The sequence below is a fragment of the Arachis ipaensis genome, chromosome B05, assembly GCF_000816755.2.
Source record: "Arachis ipaensis cultivar K30076 chromosome B05, Araip1.1, whole genome shotgun sequence".
Taxonomy (NCBI): domain Eukaryota; kingdom Viridiplantae; phylum Streptophyta; class Magnoliopsida; order Fabales; family Fabaceae; genus Arachis; species Arachis ipaensis.
Window position 1 is genome coordinate 49065885 of NC_029789.2, and position 7732 is coordinate 49073616.

The 7732-nt window shown below is 34.1% G+C and overlaps 1 long non-coding RNA gene across 1 annotated transcript in view; it reads left to right on the forward strand.

Annotated features, from left to right (window-relative positions):
- The window catches only part of LOC110272024, a 16234-nt gene extending 9885 nt beyond the window's left edge, over positions 1-6349 (forward strand). The window contains exons 2-3 of the long non-coding RNA XR_002362946.1: positions 2746-2753; positions 6339-6349. This is a non-coding gene — a long non-coding RNA (uncharacterized LOC110272024). The remainder of the gene's footprint in view (positions 1-2745; positions 2754-6338) is intronic.

The following is a 7732-nucleotide window of genomic DNA, read 5'->3' on the forward strand; positions in this document are numbered from 1 at the left end:
ACCACTATTTTATATATATATATATATATACATATATATCGGCTCACACAACAGTCTATCGGCTCAGCTCGCCCACGAATGCGGTTTCATTGCCATTTGCAACTCAACAAAGACGACATCTTCATTAAATGCATACAAGTTAATTTCTGCATTGGTTGAGTGTCTCTCTAAACTTTATTCGATTAGTATGTATTAAAAATACCTTTCTATCAATCTTAACTCTCCAAATTTTTTAACTTATATTTTTATAATAGAAATGTCTGGAACACTAAATCACTTAAAAAAAAAACAAAGAAACACCTGTATTGCTTTCAAAACTACCCTTTCTCTACTCTCATATATTCAATAATCTTATTGAAAAATTATCTCATATACCACTCGAAAAGTATGGAATATAGTATGTTAGCTACTAACAAATTTTATATTTGATGCTTGTCTTTAGTGAGTAACAAAATGTCGAAGTTATATATCCTTAAATTTAATAAAGAAAAGATGTAATTGACCCACTAAAAAAGAAGGATAGTAACGATCCAATTCCTAGCACGTCATGATCGTACTAAAAGTAATGTGTTACTAATCTGTTTTTTTTATTATCTATTTAATATTAAACCTTTATATCAATATTGTGTTTCAGGTTTTAAGAAAATTTTAAAAAATTTTATTTTTATTTAGTAAATCATATAGAAAAAATCTCCAAGTAATAATAATCACATAAATACTAATAATAATAAATGTTATACAAAAGAAATCAAATGAAACTCAGATACAACACATGTCCCTCTGTATAAAATAAAATTAAACGACAAGAACGAGGGGACTCTATGAAAGCAACTTAACTCATATATAGTTTTCACTATTCGTTTGCGATTTTATACTAAGTCTTCGAATTTGTGTCACTGAAAGGGTAAAAAATTTTGCGGTGAAAACAAACTACATGTTCTCAGCGGAGAATGAGAATGTCATAAAAGTAATGAATAAAATGCGAATAATTGACTTTACTCACTATTTTTATCAAATCCTTGAAAATACTTTTAGTTTTACTTTAGATAATTAATTACTTTCTTTAAATTTCTAAATCCAAAATAAATCTCAATCACAAAATTTATCATATTAACTATCTTTCAGCCACAAATTAATTTTCAATCACAACATTAGTTCTTAATCATCTCAATACATCCACAAACTAATAGCACAAGTAAGAGACTCAATTCAACACACAAACACGTCACAATAAGACAGACAACACAATCACAAAAAAAAAAAGTAAACACAATCAAATGCAAATGCACAAACAATATGATACATGTCTGCCTAAGCAGGGTATGAGCTCACATGTCGATTTACATCCAACAGCCTGACATTACCTAGGAACAAGTCCCAGATATAGTTTTCCATTATGTCCTTCGTGCATAAGTGTTGGTGGTTAAGAATATCACTCCTTCGTGACTACCGGTAGTCACCACAAAGTTCAACGCCATAATATACGCATAAGGGGAAACAGTGATTCTCAGTTCATGGGCGTCCCCGAGATCAACATACAAACAAAATAGCAATTCTCAGTTTGTGGTGGGTTTTTTCCGAGATCAACACACAACAAAATAGCCCCGTGATCAACACACAACAAAACAATGATCATCAGTTCCTGAATTTCTCCGAGATCAACACACAACAAAACAACGATCCTCGGTTCACATAATTTTTTAGTTAAAAATCCTTATATTTTTATAAAAATTCAGACATAACCTCCCCTAAAAATGGACTTAAACCATCCTTATGGGTTTCTTCATTCTCAACAATTTACCAATTTTTCATCAGCAATTATCAAAATAATATATCCTCAAAAATATCTGATAATAGTACAAAAATCTATTCTTAAGTCTCATACCCAAAGCTGTCACCAAAACAGCCGCGGCGGGCTAACTTCCTTTCTATTATTAATATATTAAATGAACTCAGAATTGCGCATACGTTATGTCCAGGAAACCGTCTCGGACTAAGATTTCTAACAAACTAACCATCATAATTTTCTGATTACTCTAGCATCAGAAATAGAGGAAAAAACATAGCTGCTCTACAGTATTTAAAAAGAGAAAAACTGTAAGAACCAGAATTAATTAACTGCTTAATTAATTAATTTAATTGTCCAAAATAGGTTCCCAAAATTTAGAATATTAATTAAAAATATAAATATGATATTTGGACTCAGTAGATTTTTCTGAGTTGGAAAATGTAATTTTCTGTGGAAAATTGCGTAAAAACGCGTACCGGTAAATTAGTCGCCAATACCAGCTTAAATTTGTTCGGTACTATGTGAGAGCAATAAAAACTGTAGAAAACTTAGAAAAATAATTAAATTTGAAAACCGGGTGCTAATTCTAAAGGTTTGGCCCAAAATTAGGCCAAACGGGTCAAAAATGCTAACGGAGTTAGACCGGGCCCAAGTTGGACCCAAGTCCAACATATAAATACATAATTAAGTGGTCATTCCAGCCACTTTCAAACACAAACCAGCAGCAGCAACGTTAATTGAGAGAGAAGAGAGCAGGGGTTTTAAAATACTATTCACTTCATCACTCTTTCGATCATAACTCGGGCTACGTTGCTCCGATTCGCGTGCCATTTGTAGCTACGCGAAGCTCTCGCCGAGCCTGTCACTTCTAGCTAGGTATTTTGGTAAGCTTCTCAAAAATTCTTGCCCAATTCTCAGCCATTGTAAATTTCAAAATTTTAGGTTTGGTTTTTGAGAGATTTTTGTGATTTTAGGTGCACTTTAGCACTTGATTGCTATTGGGTTTTGCTCCTAAATTTGCTGGGTAAGGTAAGCTTGCTCTTATTCCTTGTGAATTTGTGTACTTAGAAACCCTAGGTATTGATTTGTGGTAAATTAATGTGTATAGCTTGGAAAAATTTGATTGTTGATGCTTGTTGGAGTTGACTGGTGATTTGTTGGTAATTGGGGGCTTGATTTGGATTCAACTTGGTATATTGTGCATATTGTAAATCGGCCAAGGAATCGTTTTAGTTTTTTCTATGTAATATATAATATTTCTGGACACTTATGCTAGTGGACCTTAGGATAGAATTGAATTTAGTTGTTAACAGTTGTTAAATTGATAATGTGTGATGATATTAATGCTTGTGATGGTTTTGATGACTTGTGATGGAAATTGTTGATGTTGAGGTTGAATTATTGTAATTATGATAATATTTAATATGGTATGATAAACGATGCTTATAAGTGGTGAGATTGTGTTAAAGTTGTTAATATTGAAATATTGATGTACAAATTGTGGAATTATTGATTTTAGGGAGGAGCAATTGATTGATATAGGTGTTGAATTGGTTGAATTGTGATGAAAGGTAAAGTAAAGCATTTAGAAGTGTTTTATGGTAAAATTGAATAAGCTTTGACTTGGTTTGGTTGTGAATTTCGGAAGTTTGAGAACCTAGCTGATTTTGGTAAAAACCAATTTTTGGTGAATTTTGACGGATCATAACTTGAGGAAAATAACTTGAAATTTATCTTAAATTAAAGTTCATTTAAAGATCTTTAAATTGATATAAAGTTTGAGAAAAATAGATTTTTGTAGAGGAAGTTATGAACGTTTAAAGTTTAGTGTTTAAAATTGAATTCTGCAACTTTAAAAATTTTCTAAATCTGGTGAAGGTCGCATACGCGACACAGTGCACGCGACGTGACCAACCTATTCGGGTTGGGCATCATGCGTACGCGGGCACTGCATGGATACGCGAGCCAGTATAATTTTCACCCTTGCGTACGCGAACTTTAACACGTGACGCGAGCAACCCATTTGGGTTGGGACACTCACGTACGTGAGCAGGGGGTTGCGTACGCGACTACCCTTTTTTCAATAGCATGCGTACGCGAGACAAAGGCTTGCGTACGCGAGCCCCCTGTTTTGCTGAAAAATTATTTTTCTTCGTTTTTAAGGGTTCTCTAACTTTCTAAACTTCCTTCAAATGCTGTTTAAGAGTACTATCTAGTAATTAGGTTCTAATATTACTAAAGATAAGGTAGTGACTTATTTTAGTGAATCTACGCGAATTTAGAAGACAGAGACTTACGTTTCTAGAGTACTGAGGATGGATTAGTTGAGTGAGATGGTAGAGTACTGTAATGACGATTGATATGATAAATTGTGGAGTTATGGATTTGGTGATGGTTGAGATGAGTCTAGGACTCGGAGTGGAATGATGGCTTTACTGAGTACTGAAAATGATTTCTGAAAACCACTGTTATATTATTTTATACTGATATTCTTGAGACGCTATGCGCCTGGCAGGTGATGAGGGAAAAAACGATTCCACACAAACTCACCGGCAAGTGTACTGGATCGCATCAAGTAGTAATAACTCACAAGAGTGAGGTCGATCCCACAGGGATTGATGGATTGAGCAACTTTAGTTAGGTGATAAATTTAGTTAAGCGAATAGTTGATGATTTGAGTGAAACTTGATTAACAAACGTAAAATTGCAAGGAAATAAACGAGAGAATGAAAATTGGCTAAATCTTAAAGTGCAGAAGAAGTAAATTGCAGAAACTTAAAGTGCAAGAAAGTAAACAAGCTGAAACTTAAACTTGGAAGAAAGGTAAATGACTGAAACTTAAAGTGCAAGAAATGTAAATTGCTGAATCTAAATTGATAGGAGACTTAAATTGCATGAAGAATAAAGGGATTTGGGTACTGGGATTTCAAAATTAAGCTGAAAATGTAAATTAAAGAAAATCAGAGAACTATGAGATGAAGAGATTCAGATCAGGGTCTCAATAGCAAAACAAAATAGCAAATTGCAGATGAATTCAAAATAGCAAGGATACTTAGATCAATTCTGAAATCCTAAAGAAAAATTGACAAATTCAGTTAAGTAACAAAAACAGAAAGAAAGCCTAGAGCTCAATTGCTCTCTTGTCAAAACAGAAAAGATTAGATTGAAGAGGAAGGAAAATGAAACTTCGAAGAAAAGGAAAACCCAGATCTGATCTCAAGCTCTCAAATTCTAAAAAGAAAATTACAAGAGAAAAAGAAAAGTAAAAGAAAAGTGTGAAGTGATGATTTGGACTTTTGTGTGGTTTAGAATTCACAATAAATTCTCGTTGCGAGTATAGTTTCTAAACCAAGCAATAATCCTTTCATACAAAAAATTGTTTGTTACAAGTAACAAACCCCTAAATTTATAAATCAAAGTATTGAACCTCGGGTCGTTCTCCCTAGGAATTGTAACAAAGTGTCTTGTTATTGGTTATGAGTTATAATTGGGGTTTTTGGATGAGAAACATGAAAAGTAAATGATAAGGAATTTCAAATAACAACTAAAAGGGTCTTGGCAAAGGTTGGTGGTCAATGATCTCTATCCTTATCACTAACCACAACATGAGAATTGGCAAGGATCAATCCCACTAAGTTAACCCCTAACTAATAGTAGAGGAAAGTCAAGCGAGCTATATCAATCTAAGTCCATAAGTCCTAGTTCTCCACCAATTCAATTAGTAAGATCTAGAGTTAATGGCTCCCAATCGTCAATCACTTGGACATTAGTAACTCAAAAGTTCCTAAGTTACCTTCCCAAGCCAAGAACATAAAATTCTATTCTAAAATCTAACCAAGCATTTTATCAAACGCTTGGAAGGCATAGAAGGAAAGCATAGTAAATTGCAAGAATTAAAGGAATCTACAACTACAAAAGTAAGAGATTAACAATAGAAAAGTAAACTCATAACTAGAAAAAGCATTTTAACAAGCACATAGAAGGCAATAAAAGTAAACAACATGAATTGTAAGAATTAAAGAGAGATCTAACTAGAATAGCAAGAGATCAACAATAGAAAAGGAAGACAATTATGAAACAACAAAGAACTTACCAATTGCATTGAAGAAGAAATGTAGATCTACAAAAGAAAGTTCATAAACTACAACTAACAATACAAAGAAATTACAAGAGAAGAAGAATTCTACAATCTACAAGAGAACAATTGAAGATGAAAGAGGAAAATTAAGAGAGAAGAAAAAGAAGTAGATCTAGATCTAAAACCTACTCCTAATTCTAGAGAGAAGAGAGAGCTTCTCTCTCTAAAACTAACAAAAGCATAATAAAACTAAAATAAAACTAAACTAATGACTAGATGTCTCATCCCTCTTCAATTCTTGGGTCAAATAGCATCATAAATGAGTTGGATTGGGCCCACAAGGCTTTAGAATTCGCTAGCCACTAATTTGCTTTTAATGAATCACGTGCAAAATCAGCACGTACGCATACATGCCGCGTGTGCGCCCCCTAAACGTGATGTAACTATAGCAAATCTTATATCATTTCGAAGTCCCGGATTTTAGCTTTCCAACGCAACTGGAACCGCATCATTTGGACCTCTGTAGCTCAAGTTATGGTCGATTAAGTGCGAAGAGGTCGGCTTGACAGCTTTTGCGATTCCTTCATTTCTTCATGAGTTCTCCATTTTTACATGCTTTTCCTTCATTCTCTTGATCCAATCTTTGCCTCATAAATCTGAAATCACTTAACAAATATATTAAGGCATCTAATAGAATCAAAGGTAAATTAGATTTAGCTATTTTAAGACCTAAAAACATGTTTTCACTCTTAAGCACAATTAAAGGAGAATTTACAAAACCATGCTATTTCATTGAATAAATGTGGAAAAAGATGATAAAACCCTCTAAATTCAACACAAGATAAACCCTACAAATGAGGTTTATGATGAAGTAAAAGTCCTGTTTAAGTCAAATTTGATCCTATTTATACACTTTCTATTTTCAGTCATTGAGCAATTAGAATGGGCTTTTGGGTTGGCCTTGAATGAAAGTGGGTTGGGGTGCATTGTAGCTCCTTCCAGTAGAGCGCTCCGTGCATGAAATGAGAGGTACGTTCATTCCTTGTGTGCTCCTTTCACGTGCGCAACTCCTTCTACTAGCGCTCCCTTAGTGAACGCTACGTTCACTCACCAAGCGCTGCACCATTTGGTGCGCGAGTTTCCTTGACCAGTGCTCTCCTAGTGGGCGCTACGTTGGTTCCTTGAGCGCTACCTATGCGTATGGATAGCACGAGCTTCCTCCCCCAAACTTGAAATTCACGAAAAAGTTAACTTAGTGAGCGTGGCGCTCACTTTGGAAGTGAACGCTACTCCAAAATGTTGCTGACCGTGGCCTTCTCTTTATGAACGTAACTCTTCCCTGATTTGCCTCCTCCTTTCTTCATTTCTTCACCTACAAGCAACCAAACAAGCAATCAAAGTCTCACCAAAATCACAAGTCCTTGCATCATTCATAAAATCAATTAATTATAGCATAAACCTTATGATTTTCTGTAAAATAAATGATGTTTGATTGATTCAAAATGATCATGAAATTCCACTCTAATCACTTACTTATTGTGCAAGAAAGTGCGTAAAACCTAATGAAACAAGTAAAAAATACTTGTAAAACTAGCATAAGATGATTTGTCATCACAACACCAAACTTAAATCTTGCTTGTCCCCAAGCAAGCACTAAATATGAGAAGAAATGAAATAAAGCAGAGAAGCATATATGCCCTTATTTAGCAGGTAATTGAATTCGGACCATGGGGTTTTATGCAGACAAAATGCAGCTCAATTATTCTTTGCTGATAGATATGAAATGTCTCTTTGAGGATTCACTGAGTTGCTGTTATAATTCCTTGCTCTTTTATTGATCCCTGTTAGATTTTTCCTTCTTTCTT